General features: G+C 49.2%; 1 long non-coding RNA gene across 1 annotated transcript in view; it reads right to left on the bottom strand.

Moving 5' to 3' along the window:
- Positions 1-24,921, bottom strand: part of LOC148141511 (uncharacterized) — a 248,886-nt gene that overhangs the window by 63,332 nt on the left and 160,633 nt on the right. The window contains exon 2 of the long non-coding RNA XR_015752546.1: positions 6,548-6,694. This is a non-coding gene — a long non-coding RNA (uncharacterized LOC148141511). The remainder of the gene's footprint in view (positions 1-6,547; positions 6,695-24,921) is intronic.

Below are 24,921 nucleotides of genomic sequence, written 5' to 3'. Positions count from 1 at the left end.
TCACCATGTTCAAACAGTCTTTGTTTTGCAAAACCTTCTTGGCTGTCCGTGTGAGCGTGGAATACACTGTAGACCGAAGCGTTGTGATCCTCTGCAGCTTAGCCACTGAGCGACAATCACAGTATGCACTCTCGGCTGCCCTCAGCTTTGCCTCAAACCAGCGTTCCTGCTCCCCCTTCTGCTCCATCATAAGGAATAATTATTCCCTTGGCATAAGCCTTAGCAATTTCCCATAGAGTGGATGAGTTATTGGTTGAATCTGAATTAATGGCTAAGGAAGATCTGAATTCGTTGTAGCGGTCAGCACAGTAGCACAATGGTTAGCACTGCTGTCTCACAGCGCCATAGACCCGGGTTTAATTCTTGCCTCAGGTGACTGTCTGTGTGGAGTTAACGCATTTATCCAGTGTCTGCGTGGGTTTGCTCCCACACTCCAAAAATGTGCAGGTTAGGTAAGTTGGCCATGCTAAATTGCCTATAGTGTTAGTTGAAGGAGCAAATGTCAGGGGCTGGATCGCTGTGAACTTTTTGGGCCGAAGGGCCTGTTTCTACACTGTAATTAATCTAATCTAACTACTAAATTGACCAACTAGTCTTAAGAATAAAGGGATACATTCGCTAGTGTCTCGAATCTATTATATTGCACTTAATGTTAATCAATAAGTATACTGCTTCATGGTCAGAAATGGTAATATTCCTAATTGTGCAGGATGCCATCGAATCTAAGATTGTTGCAGGAATGGGGAAGATATCAAACCTCGTGTGGCATTTATGCCGGTTAGAAGAAAAGAAAATCCCTGCTTGTGATGTGGATCTGCCACCAGACATCCACCAGCTCTCGTTCTGCACACATATCCACTAATTGCTTACATTATAACGAGGGTATTGGGGCACCTTTCGACATTCTGTCCACCGTGGGGTCCATAAAACTTTTGAAAACTTCTACAATAATGTGCCACGATGCAAGATAACTGAATTTGGAGGGTACGCTACGAGTGGGGGGCGGGGGTGGGGGGGGGGGGGGGGCGTGGGGCAATAAACATTCAAAATACTATATTTTTTACTATAGTTCAAGGTTTTGGGTATTATGAGCCTCCCTTGATTGTCAAATACAATCTAGTAGGTTAAATGGAAGATTTTCTTTATCCATTATGGCTTCTCCCCTCCTCCTAATATTAAAAGTCGAGAAATAAACCAGATCAAGCCCGACCTGCTGTATTGTCAATTGTTCCTTGTCATCAAAGTGCATCTCTGCAATAGGACAACATCCACTCTCTCTCTTTTTAAGACTAGAAAGTAAATTTTTCCTCTTTTCTGGCCAATGGCTCATCTTAATGTTCCAGGTAGACCATTTAAGCACATCATTACCCAGAACACACTGTCGCAACATTTGAACTCGAGAGAGGAAGAACTCTAATTACTGATAATTACTAAACAAAGTCTCATAGAGCTTAAAAACTACACAAACTAAGTCGACTACAACTGCCAACTCTCAAAACTTTCCAAAACTAAGCATTTAAGTAAATGGCTGGGATGGAGTGGGTTAGGGAACCACTTTGCCCGTGCTGTGATGCAGAGCCCAACAAAGCAGACCTTCCAGATCGCCACCATCTGGGATTTCCCCTTAACATTTTATCGATATTATCATTTCTTTTGCATTGTATTCCTGGATGTGCTGGAGCAGTGTGATTTTGTACCACTGTCAGCATTTCCCCAACACTGCACATTCCCCGATAATCCTTGACTCCGTTATTCTTTATGCACCTTCTGTCTGTGCTCAAAAATATTCAATATCTCTGCCTCCAATGCTCTGCAGAGAAGAGAGTTCCAAATACTCTCACCATTGAGAAAACAAAAAGTAACCTCATGTGTGTGTGAGATTACTTATGTCTCCTTACCTGAGAAAGGATATATTAAGTTGGAAGCAGTTCGGAGATGTTTCACTTCATGTATTCAGGGATGAGGGTCTTACATTATGGAGGCTTTAACAGGTTATTCTTGGAATCAGAGGTGATCTTATTGAAACATACAAAACCTAGAGGAGAGTGGATCAGATAGATACCCACTGGGTGTTTGTATCATCCAAACTTCTTGTTGTTTTTATAGAATCTCTACAGTGTGGAAGCAGGACATTCCGTCTATCATGTCCACATTGACCCTCGGAACAGTATCCCGCCCGGTCCTGCCCCCCTACTCTATCGATGTAACCCTACATTTCCCATGACGAACCTATCTAACCTACACATCCCTGGGCACTATGGGCAATTTAGCATGGCCAATCCGCTCTAAGCTGAATATCTATGGACGATGGGAGAAAACTAGAACATTGGGAGGAAATCCACACAGACATGGGGAGAATGTTCAAAATCCACATAGAGGGTTGCCCGAGGTTGGAACTGAACGCAGCTACTTGGTGACGGGAGGTATCAGTGCTAACCACAGATCCACCATGCGCATCCGTTAGTTTTATTAGTTACTTTTGGCTAACGAAAGAAATCTGCCTGACTTGTTCCTGTCACTGAACCTGATTCAGTCTGAGAACTTTATTATCGGCCATATCACCAACCTGGTTACATTTAAAATTTAATGTGAGCAGTGGAGGAATGGGACGAGAAAAGGAAACTGTGACACCTCCAACATCCATCAGAGCAGGAATTAGGATAAATCCACAAAGTGGGATTTCAGTCAAGTGGGAATTCTCTTTCCCAGAAGTTTGGGTTGGCTGGACCTTTATATTATATTGAAGCTGGCTTTGTCTGATTTTCCATGGACAGGTGAATCAGGGATAATGGTACATGGAAAGAAAAGTGCAGCTGAGATCACAATGAGATGATCCATGACTTTAGTTACTGGTGGGGTAGTGTGAAAGGGCCGAATGGCCCACTTGTGTCCCTCAGCCCTGTGTTCTGATGTTCCATTCAGCCCTCGGGCATGCTAAACAGGGGCAGATCGAGGCCACTCCAATGGTTCGGTGTAGTTTTGGAAATCTACTTGGAAAATCCAGGCTGGATCAGGAAGTGACCACCACCCCACCCGCCAGTCCCTGTTTCCAGGCTTCCCCTCTCTGTAACGTCTGCTCCAGATGTAGGTCATGTTGCAGACCCAGATACGCTGGGAATGCAGCCACATACCCCACGCAGGGTTAAAACAACAAATCCTCTGCTCTCCTCTCTGAATGCAACATTGTACAACACGATTTCCAGCAAAATAACCCGTTACTTTCGAAAAGCATAACATGTGAAATTAATAAATAGGAACAGGAGTAGGTCAATCGGCCCCTCAAGCTAACACTTTCATTTAATCAGAACATGGCTGATCTACTCCAGGGCTCAACTCCACTCCCTTGCCGACTCCTTGTATCCCTCCACACCTCTCTGAGTTAGGGAATTCCAGACATTTACTACCTTCGGAGAGAAGACATTACTCTACATCTCAGATTGAAATCGATGTTCCTTATACGGTATCTATATCATCGAGTTCGACACTTTGCTCAAGAATGAAAAAAACTTCTCAACATCTACCTTCTCCAACCCCTTCTGTGTCTTGTATTTTTCAGCATTATCACTCTTCATTCATTTAAACCCCAATTAATTATCGCCTCACCATCTTAGAGATTGTCAATAACGCAACCCTTTCTTCCCAGGAAACCGCCTCATGTACCAACCAAGTTATTGCTGCATCAGCATGCTGACTTTATTTTTCATACACAGAAAGACTTAATGCCTTTACTGTTCCTTTTCTGGAAGTCCTCTCCATTAAGTAACAGCCTGCCTTTTGATTCTCAGTGTCATCCTCAAACTCGGATGTATATTGCACTCAACTCCCTCCTTCAGACTGTCAGCATAGATTGTAAATAACTGATGCCATCAGACTGATAGTTGTGGTACTGCAGCAGATAAACCTTTACCATAAAGATCCATTAATCCTGACTCTTCTATTTCTGTGTTAACCAATCATCATCCCATGTTAATACAGTATCCGACGTCCTGGAGCTTCTGTTTTGTATAAGAACTTTTGTTTTGTAATACCTTGTGGAAAATCTCTCGTGTCTACCAGATCCCCTTTATCAAGTCCGTTGTTACATTCTCAGGTATCTCCAGAAATACTTTGCATGATTTTTACAGGGCAAAATATCATTTCCCTTTCACAAAATCACCCTGACTCTGCGTGAAGTTTTTCTAAATGTCCATGCTTGCCAGGTTTTCCAAACTATACTAGTCCTATCTGTTTTCATTAGGTCCATGTGCCTCTAAATGTTCCTCATCCATATGTTTTTCCAAATGAGTTTTAAATTTTGTAGCTGTCCTTGCATCTCCCACTCTTCCTCTGGAAGCTCATTCCATACCCACACCGCCCACTGTGTAAAATAGCTGCCCCTTACTCCCTTTTAAATCTACCCTCTTTCACCTTAAACCTATTCCCTCTATGTTTGGATACCCCTAGCCTTTGGAAAAGACCTTGGCTATTCACCCTATCCATACCTCTCATGATTTTATAAGTTTCTATAATGTCACTCCTCAACATCTTACACTCCATCTGATGCTAACTTCAAGAACAAGCGTTTGAAGATAATCACTGCAAAATTGAAACAATATTTAAAATGACAGGTAACCAACACTCAGCCGAAATGTCATACTGTGATTTGTTTTTCTCCATATTACAATACTAAGGCAGCATGAAACGCTTACTAGTGCCAATAAGAAGTCAAGCACCTGAATTCCTTTATCTAAAGGGGGTGATGATGACCACAGTGAAAACGTATCTGTGGCCAAATCTATATAATACCACATCGTCAACATTCTCCCTCCTGGCCTCCGTATAACTTTGTGTGGTTGTGTCTTTTTTATCTTGCATTCAATAGAGAGAACCCATTTCCCCCATTCGACCCATTATACAGAATATTTTCGTTCACCACTGCTAAAAGCCCGTTTTCTTTTGCCACACCCTCTTTTCCCTGCCACCCATCCTCCACATCTGGCAAGTAATTAAAAGACCATTTTGCAATTGTATTCAGTTTTGAAGAATTGTCACACTGGACTGGAAACGCTAACTCTGTTTCCCTTTCTCTGCAGATGTTGACAGACCTGCTGAGTTTCTCCAGAAATGAATAGGCGCAGAACAATTTTTTCAATTAAATAAATAATTATGGATACTGGAAATAAAAATAAAAAAAACCTTTATAGAAGGTTCACTGGTCCTTAAAGTTTAACTCTGCATGCACTCCAGAAATTTCTGCAACATCTTTCGCAATTTCTTCAGCAATTTCTGTTTATGAACAATTTCCAACGACATATTGTCAAAGATGCCCAAACATCCTGTCCAACATGGAGCGTCGTACACTGGGAACTGAACAGTAATGCATGGTGACAAGTTCCTTGACTCTGAAACTGCATAAAGCTGGCATCACTGACACTGCAGAGCTCTGAATCATGGTCAGGGAGAAAATGGAAGTATGTCCGCATCAGAAACCAGAGTAGATCACTGAGTACAGGGCTGATGGATGCATGGGTCTCGGTGCGAACTGGGGCGGGGGGGGGGGGGGGGGGGTTGGGGCGGGGGGGCTGGCAGTCAATATGCAGCTAAAACTGGGTTATCATCTGATGCTGTAGATTTCAATGACACTCTGTCACTTTTCCCCCAGGATAGTCCATCCATCTAAAATTTCCATCAAGCCGATCCATGGGTCAGTGACGTGTGTGGGTGAACATGGTCGGGTCGGAATCACGTGCACTTAAACCTGATTACAACCCATGAAACCTACTTGACTGGTTACACTACAAACAGCAGGACTAACATCTGATACAGAGGGAGAAATGATGCCAAGACTTACAAATCAGATCTAAGCTCTCTCGTCCTGTCAAATCCATGCATAAAAGTCGATGGACCATTAAACAACAGACTGGAGGAGAGGACTCCACAAATATCCCCATCCGAAATAATGGAACAGCCCTGTGCATCCATGTCAAAGATGCAGTATCTGCACCATCCTCAGCCAGAAGTGTTTAGTCGATTACCCACCTTACCCTCACTATGATACCCTCAGAATCACTGATGCCCGTCTTCAACCAATTCAATTCACTGCACGTGACATGAAGCAACAGCTGGACACTGTAGATACGACAAAGGCATTTGGCCCTGACACCATTCCTGCAATAGGACTGAGGACATTTGCTACAAAACAAGCCATGTACCTGAGGAAGCTGTTTCATTCCAGCTCCAACTCTGACAACTCCCTGGCAATGTGGATAATTAGCAACTGCAGTCCTCACTTTCTCCTAATGTGGGTAATTACTCAACTATGTCCCATCCCCTAAGAAGGGAATAATTACAAGCGGACCAATTACCACGCCCTCAGTCCCATCACGATAGTCAAATTGGTTGGGTTTTTTTTGATAGAGCTGTCACACAGCACAGAAATAATCGGTTCAGTGTGGTTTCCGATAGGCCCCCATGTGGAATTGTCATTGGATTGCTAATCCAGACCAGGCTAATTCTCTGGTAACTGGTGCAAGTTAATAACAATTAATTAAATTTCGAGATCTCATACCTGGTGTCAGTAATAGTGATCGTTTATTCAATATCGATTATAGATGTCGATCTCCTTCCCCAGCGTACTTTCAGGAAGTAAATCCCCTGTGCTTTCCTGTCTGGCCGAAACGTGACTCCAGACATGTGATACACTCTTCAATGGTCTCTGAAACGGGCAAGCAAGGCACTCAATTGTATCAAATTGCTCCGAGGTCTTAAAGGATAAACCCGGAGAGAACACTCGTTATCAGAAAAGGGAACGGGAAACACAATCCTGTTGACCCTGCAGAGACCTCCTTCCTAACAGCTGAGAGCTTGTGACAACATTTACAGAGCTTTCTCACAAACTGCACAGAAGCAGTGGGAAAGGAATACGTCATACAACTCATTGAGCTTTCCACATTCTACTTAATGGCCGAACATCTCCTCAACGCAGTTTTCCCCATACAATATTCATATCCCTGAATATGTTTAAACATTGTGAAACATAAAATGAGAACTGCTGTAGTCCATTCAGCCCGTCTGTTTTGCGCCTCCATTCTATGTACAGGCAGTTCACCAATAAAGCGTGTTGATTAAATACAACTTGGCTGCAATGCGATTCATGAACCTTTTTCTATAAAGTGAACCTAGCGTGTACTGTGACGCGATTCCTTGGTGGGTACCAGCTGAACAGCAAATCCTACCTCAGAAACCCTCTGTTTACAAAAGGTACAATCAATGTGTTCAGCAAAAACAGGAATGCAATCGGCTCTGCAGGCCTTGAAACTGAGCCTGAAACTGGGAATTGTAGTCTATATTTCGAAAGAACTTTATTTCAAACTGTGGGGAGAATCTTGGGGAGAACTAGAATTTTCCATCGTCCTCACATGGTCAATCAGCCCCGCGCGCTTTCTGGTGAAGATTGTGGTGAAAGGTACAGTACACCAGTGAGTGACTGTAGTGTGAAAGCGTTACATTTACAGCACTGTTCCATTACAACATATAATTTAAAGATTTATTTAGACTATCCTATTGTGTGTTAGATCAAATTTAATTTTTGGTTTTTACTGATATTTTTGGGGGTTCACCATTTACCCTCTTTTTTCCATAGACCCCATTATTAATATTGCACGATTTTGTACAACACAGTGTTGCACAGGAACACAGTTATTGCGTTATTGGAGAACAACCTGGAATGACAGCTGATTTTCTATCTTCACACCATACTCCTGCTCTCTCCCTATTCCTTTAGTTTCCAGAAATCCTTATTTATATTCAGCCCCTTGACTTCCACAGCCTGATCTGGGAGAGAGTACCCCTGGTTCGCCAGTCTCCGAGTGCAGGCATTTATTCTCATCTCAATGCAAAGTGGCCTATCTGTATCTAATATTGTGGTCCCTTGTTTTAGACGTCCCAGCCAGGGGAATTACCATCCCTGCTTCTAATCTGTCTCGCCCTGTCAGAGTGTTATACATTTCACTGACATTTCCACTCATTTTCCTAAACCCCATTAAATACAGGTGCAGTTGCCCAAAACTCTGCTCCCACAACAAGTCTGTCATCCCAGAGATCAGTCTGGTCATCCTTTGCTGCTCTCCCTCAATGTCAGGTTGGTCGTCTGTTAGGAAAAGAGACCAAAACTGCACACAATACTGCACAATGTTCGAGATGGGGTCTCACCAAGGCTCTGTACAGCTGCAGTAAGATACATAGAACATAGAACACAGAAGAATACAACGCAGTACAGGCCCTTTGGCCCTCGATGTTGCGCCGATCCAAATCCACCTAACCTACACTAGCCCACTATCCTCCATATGTCTATCCAATACCGGCTTAAATGCCCATAAAGAGGGAGAGTCCACCACTGCTACTGGCAGAGCATTCCATGAACTCACGACTCGCTGAGTAAAGAATCTACCCCTAACATCTGTCCTATACCTACCACCCCTTAATTTAAAGCTATGCCCCCTCGTAATAGTTGACTCCCATACGTGGAAAAAGGTTCTCATGGTCAACCCTATCTAAACCCCTAATCATCTTGTGCACCTCTATCAAGTCACTCCTACACCTTATTTTCTCCAATGAAAACAGCCCCAAGTGCATCAGCCTTTCCTCGTACGATCTCGTACGACTGGAATAGGTCCAGTCAAGGATAGTAGTGGGAAGTTGCGTGTGGAGGCGGAAGAGATTGGGGAGACACTGAATGAATACTTTTCTTCAGTATTTACTCAGGAACAGGGCATTGTCGTCGATGTGAATACTGAGTCACAAATAAGTAGAATGGATGGCTTTGAGGTATGTCCAGGTTGGAAATCCTGGAAAAGGTGAAAATAGATAAGTACCCTGGCCTGATGGCATTTATCCTAGGATTCTCTGGGAAGCAAGGGAGGAGATTGCAGAGCCATTGGCCTTGATTTTTATGTCCTCTTTGTCTACAGGAGTAGTGCCAGAAGACTGGAGGATAGCAAATGTGGTTCCCTTGTTCAAAAAGGGGAGTAGGGATAACCCTAGTAACTATAGGCCGGTGAGTCTGTTGTGGGCAAAGTCTTAGAGAGAATTGTAAGGGATAGGATTTATGCACATCTGGATAGAAATAATGTGATCAAGGATAGTCAGCATGGTTTTGTGAAGGGCAGGTCGTGCCTCACAAACCTTATTGAATTCTTTGAAAAGGTGACGAAGGAGGTTGATGAGGGGAAAGCGGTAGATGTGGTATATATGGATTTTAGTAAGGCGTTTGATAAGGTTCCCCATGGTAGGCTACTGCAGAAAATACGGAGATATGGCATTGAGGGTGAGTTGGAGGTTTGGATTAGGAATTGGCTGGATGGAAGAAGACAGAGGGTAGTAGTTGATGGCAAAGTTTCTTCATGGAGTGCCATCACTAGCGGTGTTCCGCAAGGATCTGTTTTGGGACCATTGCTGTTTGTCATTTTTATAAATGACCTGGAAGAGGGGTTAGAAGGTTGGGTGAGCAAGTTTGCGGATGATACGAAAGTCGGAGGAGTTGTTGACAGTGAGGAAGGATGTGGCAGGTTACAGCAGGATATAGAGAAGCTGCAGAGCTGGGGAGAAAGGTGGCAAATGGAATTCAATGTAGCTAAGTGTGAGGTGATTCACTTTGGGAAGAATAACAAAAAGATGGGGTACTGGGCTAATGGTCGGATACTTGGTAGTGTGGATGAGCAGACGGATCTTGGTGTCCATGTACACAGATCTCTGAAAGTTGCCACCCAGGTAAATAGTGCGGTGAGGAAGGCATATGGCGTACTGGCTTTTATTGGTAGAGGAATTGAGTTCCGGAGTCCTGAGGTCATGATGCAGTTGTATAAGACTCTGGTGCGGCCGCATCTGGAATATTGTGTGCAGTTTTGGTCGCCATACTATAGGAAGGATGTGGAGGCACTGGAACGGGTGCAGAGGAGGTTTACCAGGATGTTGCCTGGTATGGAAGGAAGATCGTATGAGGAAAGACTGAGACACTTAGGGCTGTTTTCATTAGAGAAAAGAAGGTTTAGGGGTGACTTGATTGAGGTGTACAAGATGATTAGGGGGTTAGATAGGGTTGACAGTGCGAACCTTTTCCCGCGTATGGAGTCGGGTAGTACAAGGGGGCATAGCTTTAAATTAAGGGGGGGGGGTAGATATAGGACTGAAGTTAGGGGTAGGTTCTTCACTCAGCGAGTTGTAAGTTCATGGAATGCCCTGCCAGTAGCAGTGGTGGACTCTCCCTCTTTATGGGCATTTAAGCGGGCATTGGATAGGTATATGGAGGATAGTGAATTAGTATAGGTTAGGTGGGCTTGGATCAGCGCAACATCGAGGGCCAAAGGGCCTGTACTGCGCTGTATTGTTCTATGTTCTATGTTCTATGTTCTATGTTCTATGATCTTCCTACCATACCAGGCTACATCCTGGTAAACCTCCTCTGCACCCGTTCCAGTGCCTCCACATCCTTCCGATAGTATGTCGACCAAAACTGCACACAATACTCAAGATGCGTCCGCACCAGAGTCTTATACAACTGCAACATGACCTCAGGACTCCGGAACTCAATTCCTCTACCAATAAAAGTCAGTACGCCATATGCCTTCTTCACCACACTATTTACCTCGTGGCAACTTTCAGAGATATTTGTACATGGACACCAAGATCTCTCTGCTCATCCACACTACCAAGTGTCCGAGCATTAGCCCAGTACCCCATCTTTTTTGTTACTCTTACCAAAGTTAATCACCTCAGACTTACCTACATTGAACTCCATTTGCCACCTTTCTGCCCAGCTCTGCAGCTTATCTATATCCCGATATAACCTGACACATCCTTCCACTGTCAACAACTCCACCGAGTTTTGTATCATCCGCAAACTTGCTCACCCAACCTTCTAGCCCCTCCTCCAGGTCATTTATAAAAATGACAAACAGCAATGATCCCAAAACAGATCCTTGCGGAACACCGCTAGTAACTGCACTCCAAGATGAACCTTTACCATCAACTACTACCCTCTGTGTTCTTCCAGCCAGCCAATTTCTAATCCAAACCTCCAACTCACCCTCAATGCCATACCTCCATATTTTTTGCGGTAGCCTACCATGGGGAACCTTATCAAATGCCTTACTAAAATCCATATACACCACATCTACCGCTTTCTCCTCGTCCACCTCCTTAGTCACCTTCTCAAAGAATTCAATAAGGTTTGTGAGGCACGACCTGCCCTTCACAAAACCATGCTGACTATCCTTGATCACATTATTCCCATCCAGATGTTCATAAATCCTATCCCTTACAGTTCTCTCCAAGACTTTGCCCACAGCAGAAGTGGGACTCACCAGGCTATAGTTACTAGGGTTATCCCTACTCCCCTTCTTGAACAAGCGAACCACATTTGCTATCCTCCAGTCTTCTGGCACTATTCCTGTAGACAACGAGGACATAAAAATCAAGGTCAATGGCTCTGCGATCTCCTCCCTTGCTTCCCAGAGAATCCTAGGATAAAATGTCATCAGGCCCGGACTGGACCTATTCCTACCCTAGTCATTCCTTTATTCCTGACATACCTATAGAAAGCATTTGGATTTTCCCTAATCCTACCAGCTAAGGATTTTTCATGTCCCCTCCTTGCTGCTCTTAGCTCTCTCTTCAGATCCTTCCTGGCTACCTTATAACACTCAATCGCCCCAATTGAACCTTCACACCTCATCTTTACATAGGCCGCCCTCTTCCATTTAACAAGGGATTCCAATTCCTTATTAAACCGCGGCTCCCTCACATGACCCTTTCCTCCCTGGCTGACAGGTACATACTTATCAAGGACGCTCAATAGTTGCTCCTTGAACAAGCTCCACATATCAATTACGCCCTTGCCATGAAGCCCACATTTACTCCTGTACTCAAATCCTCTTGAAATGAAGGTGAATATAACATTTATCTTCCTTCCTGATTTCTGCTCCTGCAATATTGCTTTAAGTGATTGGTGTACAGGGAGATCCAGATTCCTTTCAAAGTTACAGATCCCCACGTGCTGGGCCTACATACAATGGTCAGCGTGCCAATGCCATTCCCAGTATTGACTTCTGGCTTCAGAACTCACTGCCACACATGTACTCGAAGTGCTATTCAGAAAAAAAAAACAAAAATGCAGCTTTAGTTCATTTATCGTGCAACATTTTTCAACCACTCCTTTTTCAAATGAGATGCTGCCAGTCCATTGTTCCCATCAAAGTACACAACGTCTCATCTCCCGTATTTCTCTCCACATGCCACATATTTGCCCAGTCACTCCACTTGTCTCAACCACCTTGGAACTTTTTTACATCCTCCTCATCCACTCACAAGCTGACATCTTTTCGTGCTGCCAGCAGACTTGGGAATATTGCATTAGCGCCCCTCACCCAAAGATATGATGTGTATTGGGAATAACTGTAGCTCAAGACACGATCCTTACAATATCCTCCAAGCCTTCCATTTAAAAATAAATCATTGTTTTATTCCTACTCACTGTTTCCTGCCAGCTCTCCCATTGTAAATCTATGACCATATATTAGCCCGAGTCCCATAGGATTCGAATTTGCACAATAGGCTTGGGGCTTTATCAAAAATCTTTCTGATAATCCACTCGCATGGCATTGATACCTCCTACATAATTTTACTAAAAGCCACTTTCTCAAATATGATTTCCATTTCATAAATCTCTGTTGACTTTGTCTAATCCCATTAATTTCAGTCCAATGCTTTCTCTAAACTGTTTAGTTGCTATTTTCATTCCAGTCCCTTTTTCTCACAAGACTAAAGTTCCCTAGTATTACTAGGAAGTTTTCTTTTTTGATTTGTTTCCTTCTGTGAAGGCATAACTAAAGTATTTGCTCCATAGTTCTGCTATTTCCCGGTCCTCAATTATCTGGTATCAGACTTAAAGAAATCTGCAACTTTTTTCTCTTAATTTTGCCATTGACATATTTCCAGAAAATATTACAAGTTGTCTCTTATCAACTTTGTTAAGATAATCTTCAGACACCCATCAATTCCTACCTTAACCTACGAAATGATTGACCTTCCACAGCCATACAATCACAGAAGCACAGACTCTGTCCTACCAGAAATACAGCACAGTCTCCATTCGGCCCAAGACCTTAGCCGTGAAACTTAAAGCATTTGAAGTGCATAACCGTGTCGTTTGTAATGGTTTGAGGTTAGCATGACAACTCCACTCTCAAGAAGTGCATTCCAGAACCCAACCACGCTCTGGTTGAAAAACAATTCTCAAATCTTCACTAAACCGTAAACCTTTCTCTTTAAAAGTGTGTCCCTTTGAGTAAAATCAACAGCTGCTGTCTATCCAACCTGTCCATGTACCTCGTAATCCTATCCTTCTGAATCACAGACCTCTCAGCCTTCTCTCCTCCAAACTAAACAACCTGACCTTATCCAGCCTCTCTGCATAGCTGATATGCTCCATCCCAGGGAACATCCTGGTGAATCTGCTCTGCACTCTCTCCAGTACAATCACAACATTCCTGTAATGTTGTTCCCAGACCTACATACAGTATTCCATCTTGCCCTCCCCAAAGTTCCGCATAGTTCTTATAATCTATGCCTCGATTAATAACGGCTATGTTTTCATTCCACTATCCTTTCCCAGATTGTGTATTAATCTGTTCAGTCATATTCAGCGATGTGTGGAGAAGCACTCTCTGAACTTTCTAGTGTGTTGCTGCCATTCTTTGAGTACTCCCCTGACTGGTTCCTTCTTCCAAAGTGCATCACCTCATGGTTACATTCCATTGATCCACCCATTTGACCATTCCATCAGTATCTAACTGTAACATAAGGCCTTCCTCCTCACTGCCAACCACCCGGCCAATCTTTGTATCAAATACAAACTTACTTATTACACAACCCACCCCTCGTTCATATTCACAGCTGCATCATTTATGAATACCACAAATAATAAGGATAAAAATCACTCAACATCAGTTATATCACGTGGTTGTGCACGTTGATGAAGAAGCAGCGTTTCGAAAGATAGTGCTGCCGAATAAACCTGTTAGACGATGGTCTGGTGTTATGCTATTTTTAGATTTGTCTACCGCAGCCCAACACTAGCACCTCCGAATCACAAATAATAAGGGACCCAACACTGATGCCCGTGGTACACCATTGGACATTAGCCTCCAGGCACACAAACAGCCTTCTACCACTCCCCTCTTTTTCCTACTAGTAAAGTTGATTTAGATGCAACTTGGCAAGTCACGAATGAGTCCTACGTGTTCACTGGTTATTCTGTTCCGCTTGACACACTTGTAGGTTATCTGTGGATTCTCCGTAATCTTGTCCTGCCTTGCCCCTGTGTTCGTCATTCCCCTCCACGCGCAGGATTTCCTCCTTATTGCAGTCTTAAATGGTCTGTCCCTTATTCTGCCATTATGTGCCTTGAATGTGGATTAGACAGCCTGATAAATTTTCTGTTAATTTCCAACTTGCCGTATGTTTTGTGTGTTTTATAAAGTTCACAGTGACCCACCGCTGATTCACTGAAACTCAAGAGAACATAGGCCAAGTTTCCTCATCACGCAATCTCGCCATCTGAGGAATTTATCTGGATAATATCCATTACACTTCCTCTGTTGTCAGTATATTCTTTCTTAGATTTGGTCACCAAAACTGTTCTCAATACTCCAGGTACAGTACTCACCAACACTCTGTGAAATTGCTTCAACATGTCTTTACATCTATATTCTGACTCCCTTAAAGGAAGGCAAACCAAACTTTAAGTTTCCACTAACATATTTGCCTCCAAATACCTTTCACATCATTGCATTTTCAAACTCACTGTGTGAGTTCTTATAGAAAGCCTTCTGATAAGCTAACACCTATGCCAATTCTACTGGTACCCCATTATCTATGCTGTAAGAATCAACTTCAAACAATTCCAAAGTTTGTCAAGTATGATTTCCCTTTCAGAAATACATACTGAGTCTCTCAAAGTTTGCTGTTAATGTCTAAATATCCAATATCACATCCTATATAATAGATTCGAACAGGTTACCGACAAATGTCAAGTTAATTTGTCTGCAGTTCTCCACACTATCTCTTCTTCCCTTTGTAGATGCTTGGATCCCTACCATTCATCTGTAGTGCTTGGATCATATTTACTAATGTGCATTTATGTACACCAGCTTCCAGACTCTGCAGAATGTACAGGAAAATACAACACAGTCATCGACAATGCAATCAATGTTTCTATTTGTGATTTATTTCTGAAGATTTTGATATGAAGTACATCTGGTTTGTCAAGCTTAGCAATGCTCAATCCAGCTGCATGTTCAATATTGCCTTGTTACTGATATGAATTGACTTTATGTCTTTACTTCCACAAGTCCTATACGATCACTTCATATTTCTGGGTGATTTTCTGGATCTTACTCCATTAAGACAGATGTAAAGTAACTGGTCATTTGCTTTGCTATTTCCCTGTTATCCACCATAAACTCGTCTCGCCCGATTGCAAATGTCCACATTTGACTATTATTTTTTCTTTTGAAATATCGACCATAGATTTTTGCAGTCTTTGTTTTCCCGTTTGTTTGCATGCATGTTTGCTTTTTGACTTCCTGATCAGTTTCATGGCCCTCCTTTTTCTGGATTGCAATTTTCTGAGAATTCTTAGGATTCCACAATGTGTGGAATTCTTCTGAAGCCACTTCCTGTGATTAATGTATTCTTTAATTTGTTATGCTAATCATCATTAAGTCACTTACTCACTCTTTGGTGTTTTCCCCTGAAATAAGTAGACATATCTTTCAGACTATGCAGTATTTCTATAAATCTCCTGGTCCTGATCAGATATATTCAGGAACACTGCGGGAAGACAGAGAAGGAATAGCGGGGGCCACGGTTGGTACTTTTGTATCATCAGTAGCCAACGGGTGAGGTCCTGGAGGACTGGAGCGAATGCTGTGCCCTTATTCAAGAAGATCTACAAAGAAAAACCTGGGACTTATAGACCAGTAAACCTGACATCTCTAGTTTCTTGCAAAGATTCTGAGAGAAACAATATACATGCATTTAGAAAAGCAGGGTGTGATTATGGGCAGTCAGCACGTCCTTGTGCATGGGGGATCATGGCTTAAATATTTGTGAGAGTGCTTTGGTGAAATGACCAGTAACTTTGACGAGGGCATGGTGGTATACATAGTGTATATGGATTTCAGTAAGGCCTTCAGTAAGGTTCCACAGGGTAGGCTATTCTGGAAGTTTACATCATATGGAATTGAGGGGGAGCTGGCAAATCAGATCCGAAATTTGCTTGATGGTAGGAAACATAGAGTAATAGTGGAAGCATGCTTGTCGGACTGAAGGCCTGTGATGAGTGGAATGCCTCAGGAGTCGGTTCTGGGACTATTACTGTTTGTTTTATGCATGTATATTGTAGATATATTTACAGATAAGTGTCAGTTCTTGCATTTTAGAAAGTCAAATCAAGGTAGGAGTTTCATGGTGAATGACAGGGTCTTAGGGAGTGTATTGAGACAAAGGGACCTTGGAATTCAGGTTCAAGGTTCTCTGAAAGTGGAGCCACAGGTAGATAGGGAAGTGAAAAAGGCATTTGGCACACTGGCCTTCATCAGTCAGATTAATGAGTATCGAAATTAGGGAGTTATGTTGCAGTTATACAGGATGCTGGTGAGGCAATACTGGTAGTGTTATGTTCACTTTGCTATAGGAAGAAGGTTATTAAACTTGAAATTTACAAGGATGATGCCCACACTCAATGGTCTGAGATATGGTGAGAGGTTGGGCAAGCTAGGAGTTTATACTTTAGAGTGTATAATACTGAGGGGGATCTGATAGAAGTGTATAGGATCGTGGGAAGCATGGATAGAGTGAATGCACTCAGTCTTTTTTTCCACAAGATTGAGCAACCCACGGACTAGAGGGCATCAATTTAAGATCCAAGGAGAAAGAGCAAAAGATAATTTCTTTTACACACAGGGTGGTATACACATGGAATGAGCTGCCAGCAGAAGTGGTTGAGGGAGGTACATTCACAAAATTTAAAATGCATTTGGACAAATACACGAATAGGAAAGAATAAGAAGAATATGGGGCAAGGGCAGGGAAATGGGGTTAATGTGAATGGACAGAGAGAGAGGGGGGACAGAGAGAGGGGGGACAGAGGGGGGCGACAGAGGGGGGAACAGAGGGGGGAATAGAGAGAGGGGGCCAGAGAGAGAGGGTGACAGGGAGAGAGGGGACAGAGGGGGGGACTGAGGGGGGAACAGAGAGAGGGGGCCAGAGAGAGAGGGGGACAGAGGGGGGCGACAGAGGGGGAACGGAGGGGGGAACAGAGGGAGGTGGGCTGAGAGAGGTGAGGCAGAGAGAGAGGGGGACAGAGAGAGAGGGTGACAAGGAGAGGGGACGGGAGGGGGCAAAGCGGGGGAACAGAGAGAGGGGGACTGAGAGAGGGGGGACAGAGGGAGAGGGGGACAGAGAGAGGGGGACAGAGCGAGAGGGGACAGAGGGAGAGGGGACAGACAGATGGTGACAGAGTGGGGACAGAGAGAGGGGGACAGAGGGAGGAGGACGGGGGGCAGAGAGATGGGGAACAGAGAGAGGGGTACAGAGAGAGGGGTACAGAGAGGGGGGACTGAGCGGGGGGAGCAGAGAGAGGGAGGTCAGAGAGAGGGGGACAGAGAGGGGGTACAGAGAAGGGGGTACAGAGGGTGGGGGGACGGGGGGCAGAGAGACGGTGACAGAGTGAGGGCAGAAAGAGGGTGACAGAGAGAGGGGGCGGGGGGGCAGAGAGAGGGTGAAAGAGAGAAGGGGGCAGAGGGAGAGGGGGCAGAGAGAGGGGGCAGAGATAGGGGGACAGAGAGAGGGGACAGGGAGAGGGGTACAGAGGGAGGGGGACAGAGGGAGGGGGGACAGAGGGAGGTGGGACAGAGAGACGGTGACAGAGAGGGGGCAGAGAGAGGGGGACAGAGTGCAGGGGGTACAGAGAAACGGGGACAGAGAGAGGGGGGTAGAGAGAGGGTGAAAGAGAGAGGGGGACAGAGGGAGAGGGGCAGAGAGAGGGGGCAGAGATAGGGGGACAGAGAGAGGGGACAGGGAGAGGGGTACAGAGGGAGGGGGACAGAGGGAGGGGGGACAGAGGGAGGTGGGACAGAGAGACGGTGACAGAGAGGGGGCAGAGAGAGGGGGACAGAGAGCAGGGGGTACAGAGAAACGGGGACAGAGAGAGGGGGGTAGAGAGTGGGGGAGAGAGAGGGAGCGGGGACAGAGAGAGGGGCGACAGAGAGAGGGGGGGCCGAGGGAGGGGGGACAGAGAGACGGTGACAGAGAGGGGGCAGAAAGAGGGCGACAGAGAGAGGGGGTCAGAGAGAGGGGAGAGAGAAGGGGCAGAGAGAGTGCGAAAGGGAGAGGGGGGCAGAGAGATGCGGACAGAGGGGGGGTCCGAGAGACGGGGACAGAGAGAGGGGGACAGAGGGAGGGGGACAGAGAGAGGGGGACAGAGGGAGGGGACAGAAAGATGGTGACAGAGTGGGACCAGAGAGAGGGCGACGGGGGGGCAGAGAGAGTTGGGTCAGAGAGAGGGTGAAAGAGAGAGGGGGACAGATAGAGAGGGGGCAGAGAAAGGGGGCAGAGAGGGGGCAGAGAGAGGGGGACAGAGGGAGGGGGACAGAGGGAGGGGGGACAGAGGGAGGGGACAGAGAGATGGTGACAGAGTGGGAGCAGAAAGAGGGCGACGGGGGGTCAGAGAGAGGGGGGTCAGAGAGAGGGGGACAGAGAGAGAGGGGGACAGAGAGGGGGTCAGTGAGAGAGAGGACGGGGGGTGCGGGGCGTACCAGAGTGGGGGGGCAGAGAGAGGGGGACAGAGCGAGGGGTCAGAGAGAGAGAGGGATAGAGAGAGAGGGGGACAGAGAGAGAGGGGACAGAGAGAGAGAGGTCAGACAGGGGGACCAGAGTGGGGGGGGGCACAGAGAGGGGGACAGAGAGGGGGGGACAGAGAGGGGGAACAGAGAGAGGGAGAACAGAGGGAGGGGGACAGAGGGAGGGGACAGAGAGATGGTGACAGAGTAGGGGCAGAGAGAGGGCGACAGAGGGGGTGTAGTGAGAGGAGGGACAGAGAGAGGGGGACAGAGAGAGAGGGGGGCAGAGAGAGGGGGGAACAGAGAGAGTGGGGAACAGAGAGAGGGGGACAGAGGGAGTGGGGACAGAGAGAGAGGGACAGAGAGACGGTGACAGATATGGCGACAGAGAGAGGGGGACAGAGAGTGAGGGGGTCAGAGTGAGGGGGGAACAGAGAGAGTGGGGAACAGAGAGAGGGGGACAGAGGGAGTGGGACAGAGGGAGGGGGACAGAGAAGTGGTGAATGGGAGGGGGCAGAGAGAGGGGGACAGAGGGAGGAGGACAGAGAAAGAGGGGGTCAGAAAGAGGGCGAAAGAGAGAGAGGGACAGAGAAGGGGGACAGAGAGCGAGGGGGTCAGAAAGAGGGCGACAGAGGGAGGAGGGACAGAGAGGGGGCACAGAGAGAGGGGGACAGAGAGAGAGTGACAGAGAGACGGTGACAGATATGGCGACAGAGAGGGGGACAGAGAGAGATGGGGTCAGAGAGAGGGGGGAACAGAGAGAGAGGGGGACAGAAAGAGGGGGGAACAGAGAGAGAGGCTACAGAGAGAGGGGGGACAGAGAGGGGGACAGAGAGAGGGGGACAGAGTGTGCGAGGACAGAGTGGGGGGACAGAGAGAGGGGGACAGAGAGGGGGGGGACAGAGAGAGATGGGAACAGAGAGAGAGGTGGACAGAGAGAGAGCGACAGAGAGACGGTGACAGAAAGTGCGACAGCGAGAGGGGGACAGAGAGGGGTGGACGGGGGTGAACAAAGAGATGGTGACTGAGAGGGGGCAGCGAAAGGGCTACGGGGGGGGGGGCAGAGAGGGGAAGACAGAGAGAGAGGGGGACAGAGAGACTGTGACAGAGAGGGGGCAGAGAGCGAGCGACAGAGAGGGGTGACTGAGAGGGGGCAGAGAGAGGGCTACAGAGAGGGGGGTACAGAGGTTTGGGACAGAGAGAGGGTGGACTGAGAGAGGGGCAGAGAGACGGGGACAGAGAGAGGGGGAAAGAGAGATGGTGACAGAGAGGGGGAAGTGAGGGGGGGACAGAGAGAGGGGGGAAAGAGAGACGGTGACAGAGGGGGCAGAGAGACGGGGACAGAGAGAGGGGAACAGAGAGACGGTGACAGAGAGGGGGCAGAGAGATGGGGACAGAGAGAGGGGGGAAAGAGAGACGGTGACAGAGAGGGGGCAGAGAGAGAGGGGTCAGAGAGAGGGGAACAGAGAGACGGTGACAGAGAGGGGGCAGAGAGAGGGCGATAGAGATGGGGGAACAGAGAGCGGGGAACAGAGCGAGGGGGCAGAGAGAGGGGGGCAGAGAGAGAGGGGGACAGAGAGAGAGGGGGACAGAGAGAGAGGGGGACAGAGAGAGGGGTCAGAGAGAGAGGGTGACAGTGAGAGAGGGGGACAGAGAGAGAGGGGGACAGAGAGAGAGAGGACAGAGGGGGAAGGGGGGGCCAGAGTTGGGGGGGTCAGAGAGAGGGGGACAGAGAGGGGGGGACAGAGAGAGGGAGAACAGAGGGAGAGGGACAGAGGGAGGGGTCAGAGGGAGGGGTACAGATGGAGGGTACAGAGTGGAGGAGAGAGAGGGGCAGAGAGAGGGCGATAGAGATGGGGGGACAGAGAGCGGGGAACAATGCGAGGGGGCAGAGAGAGGGGGCAGAGAGAGAGAGAGACAGAGAGAGAGGGGGGACAGAGAGAGGGGGACAGAGGGGGGCGACAGAGGGGGGAACAGAGGGGGTAACAGAGAGAGGGGGCCAGAGAGAGAGGGTGACAGGGAGAGAGGGGACAGAGGGGGGGAGACTGAGGGGGGAACAGAGAGAGGGGGCCAGAGAGAGAGGGGACAGAGGGGGGCGACAGAGGGGGAACAGAGGGGGGAACAGAGAGAGGGGGACTGAGAGAGGTGAGGCAGAGAGAGAGGGGGACAGAGAGAGAGGGTGACAAGGAGAGGGGACGGGAGGGGGCAAAGCGGGGGAACAGAGAGAGGGGGACTGAGAGAGGGGGGACAGAGGGAGAGGGGGACAGAGAGAGGGGGACAGAGCGAGAGGGGACAGAGGGAGAGGGGACAGACAGATGGTGACAGAGTGGGGGCAGAGAGAGGGCGACGGGGGGGCAGAGAGAGGGGGACAGAGAGAGAGGGGGACAGAGAGAGGGGGAACAGAGAGAGGAGGACGGGGGTCAGAGAGATGGGGAACAGAGAGAGGGGTACAGAGAGAGGGGTACAGAGAGGGGGGACAGAGCGGGGGGAGCAGAGAGAGGGAGGTCAGAGAGAGGGGGACAGAGAGGGGGTACAGAGAAGCGGGTACAGAGGGAGGGGGGACGGGGGGCAGAGAGACGGTGACAGAGTGAGGGCAGAAAGAGGGTGACAGAGAGAGGGGGCAGAGGGGGGGGGGCAGAGAGAGAGTGAAAGGGAGAAGGGGGCAGAGGGAGAGGGGGCAGAGAGAGGGGGCAGAGATAGGGGGACAGAGAGAGGGGACAGGGAGAGGGGTACAGAGGGAGGGGGGACAGAGGGAGGGGGGGACAGAGGGAGGTGGGACAGAGAGACGGTGACAGAGAGGGGGCAGAGAGAGGGGGATAGAGTGCAGGGGGTACAGAGAAACGGGGACAGAGAGAGGGGGGTAGAGAGAGGGTGAAAGAGAGAGGGGGACAGAGGGAGAGGGGCAGAGAGAGGGGGCAGAGATAGGGGGACAGAGAGAGGGGACAGGGAGAGGGGTACAGAGGGAGGGGGACAGAGGGAGGGGGACAGAGGGAGGTGGGACAGAGAGACGGTGACAGAGAGGGGGCAGAGAGAGGGGGACAGAGTGCAGGGGGTACAGAGAAACGGGGACAGAGAGAGGGGGTAGAGAGAGGGTGAAAGAGAGAGGGGGACAGAGGGAGAGGGGCAGAGAGAGCGGGCAGAGATAGGGGACAGAGAGAGGGGACAGGGAGAGGGGTACAGAGGGAGGGGGACAGAGGGAGGGGGACAGAGGGAGGTGGGACAGAGAGACAGTGACAGAGAGGGGGCAGAGAGAGAGGAACAGAGAGCAGGGGGTACAGAGAAACGGGGACAGAGAGAGGGGGGTAGAGAGTGGGGGAGAGAGAGGGAGCGGGGACAGTGAGAGGAGCGACAGAGAGAGGGGGGCAGAGAGAGGGGGGGGGGGCGAGGGAGGGGTGGCAGAGAGACGGTGACAGAGAGGGGGCAGAAAGAGGGCGACAGAGAGAGGGGGTCAGAGAGAGGGGAGAGAGAAGGGGCAAAGAGAGTGCGAAAGGGAGAGGGGGCAGAGAGATGCGGACAGAGGGGGGGACCGAGAGACGGGGACAGCGAGAGGGGGACAGAGGGAGGGGGACAGAGAGAGGGGGACAGAGGGAGGGGACAGAAAGATGGTGACAGAGTGGGAGCAGAGAGAGGGCGACGGGGGGGGCAGAGAGAGGGGGGTCAGAGAGAGGGTGAAAGAGAGAGGGGGACAGATGGAGAGGGGGCAGAGAGAGGGGGGCAGAGAGGGGGCAGAGAGAGGGGGACAGAGGGAGGGGGACAGAGGGAGGGGGACAGAGGGAGGGGACAGAGAGATGGTGACAGATTGGGAGCAGAAAGAGGGCGACGGGGGGGCAGAGAGAGGGGGGGTCAGAGAGAGGGGGACAGAGAGGGTGTCAGAGAGAGAGAGGACAGGCGGGGGGAACCGGGGCGTACCAGAGTGGGGGGGCAGAGAGAGGGGTACAGAGCGAGGGGTCAGAGAGAGAGAGGGATAGAGAGAGAGGGGGACAGAGAGAGGGGACAGAGAGAGAGAGGACAGACGGGGGGACGGGGGGACCAGAGTGGGGGGGGCACAGAGAGGGGGACAGAGAGGGGGGGACAGAGAGGGGGAACAGAGAGAGGGAGAACAGAGGGAGGGGGACAGAGTGAGGGGGGGCAGAGAGAGGGGGGCGAGAGTGGGGTACAGAGGGGGGAACAGAAGGGGGAACAGAGAGAGGGGGACTGAGAGAGGGGGACAGAGAGAGGGGGACAGAGAGAGGGGACAGAGGGGGGACACAGAGGGGGGGAACTGAGGGGGGAACAGAGAGAGAGGGGGACTGAGAGAGGGGGACAGAGAGAGGGGGGACAGAGAGAGGGGGGAACAGAGGGGGGACATAGAGGGGGGAACAGAGGGGGAAACAGAGAGAGGGGGACTGAGAGAGGGGGGACAGAGAGAGAGGTGGACAGAGAGAGAGGGTGACAGGGAGAGAGGGGACAGAGGGAGGGACAGGAGGGGACTGGGGGGGGGGACAGAGAGAGGGGGCCAGAGAGAGGTGGGATAGAGTGAGGGGCAACAGAGAGAGGGGGCAGAAAGAGGGGGGACAGAGAGAGAGGGGACAGAGAGGGGGCAGAGAGAGGGTGACAGAGAGAGAGGAGACAGATAGCAGGGGAGACAGAGAGGGGGGAGAGAGGGGGGTGAAGGAGGGGGTGGTGAGAGAGGGTGTGCGAGTGGGGAGAGATAGGTGGAGAAAAAGGGGGGAGAGAGAGGGGTAGAGAGAGAGTGGGGGAGAGGGGCTGGAGAGAAAGCGTGCAGAGAGTGGGGAGAGAGGGGGAGAGAGTGGGGAGAGACAGGGGAGAGAGAGGGGTGGGGGGAAGAGGGGAGAGAGAGGGGAGGAGAGAGAGGGGAGTGAGAGAGGGGTGAGAAAAAGGGGGTGAAGGAGTGGGTGTGTGAGAGAGGGTGTGTGAGAGAGAGTCGGTGTGAGATAGAGAGGGGTGAGAGAGAGAGAGGGGTGAGAGAGAGAGAAGGTGTGAGAGAGAAGGGGTGTGAGAGCGAGAAGAGGTGAGAGACAGAAGGGGTGTGAGAGAGAAGGGGTGTGAGAAATAGGGGTGGAGAGGGAGAGAGAGACGTGGGGTGAGAGTGAGAGAGTGGGGTGAGAGAGTGAGATGGGATGGAGAGAGTGGGGGTGAGAGAGACAGAGGGAGATGGAGGGGAGAGAGGGGCAGAGAGAGGTGGAGAGAGAGGGGGTGGGGGTGAGAAGGGGTTTAGAGAGAAGGGTTGATTGAGAGAGAAAAAGTGGGGGGTAAGAGAGAGAGTGGAGTGAGAAGGAGAGGGTGTGAGATCAAGAGTGGGTGAGAGAGAGGGGTGAGGGGGAGGTGTTAGAGAGAGAGCGCGCGGAGTGAGAGAGAAAGCGTGTGAGAGAGGGTGGGGTTGAGGGGGTGAAAGGGAAGAGGGGTGAGAGCGGTGAAAGAGAGAGGTATAAGCGAGAAGGGATGAGAGAGTGAGGGGGGTTGAGAGAGGGGGTGGTGAGAGGGGGCGGTTAGACACCGAGGGAGTGAGAGAGAGGTGTGAGAGAGAGGGTGTGAGAGACACAGGGTGATTGAGAGAGAGAAAATGGGTAGGGGGTTAGAGAGAGAGTGGAGTGAGAAGGAGAGGGTGTGAGAGAGAGAGTGGGTGAGAGAGAGGGGTGAGAGAGAGGAGGAGAGAGAGGAGGAGAGAGAGGGGGAGGGGGGAGAGAGAGAGAGGTGGAAAGAGAGAGGGGAAGAGAGAGAGAGGGAGACAGAGAGAGGGGTGGAGAGAGAGGGGGAAGAGGGAGGGGAGAGAGAGAGGGGGAGAGAGGGGGCTGAGAGAGAGGTGTTGAGAGAGAGGGGGTGAGAAACAGGGGTGTGAGAGAGAAGGGGTGTGAGGCAGAGGGGGGAAGAGAGAGCAACGTGGGCTAAGAGAGAGAGAATGGGGTGAGAGAGTGAGATGGGAGTGAGAGAGAGGGGGTGTGAGAGACAGGGTGGAGAAACGGTCGAGAGTGGGAGGCAAGAGAGGGGGTAGAGAGAAGGGGAGAGAGGGGGGAGAGAGAGAGGGGGGAGAGAGAGAGGGGGA

The sequence above is a fragment of the Chiloscyllium plagiosum genome, unplaced genomic scaffold (genome assembly GCF_037043375.1).
Source record: "Chiloscyllium plagiosum isolate Xiang-an unplaced genomic scaffold, Cpla_swu_hap1 HiC_scaffold_33, whole genome shotgun sequence".
NCBI classification, from domain to species: domain Eukaryota; kingdom Metazoa; phylum Chordata; class Chondrichthyes; order Orectolobiformes; family Hemiscylliidae; genus Chiloscyllium; species Chiloscyllium plagiosum.
Note: the sequence above shows the minus strand (reverse complement) of the source record. Positions and strands in the feature narration are given on the sequence as shown.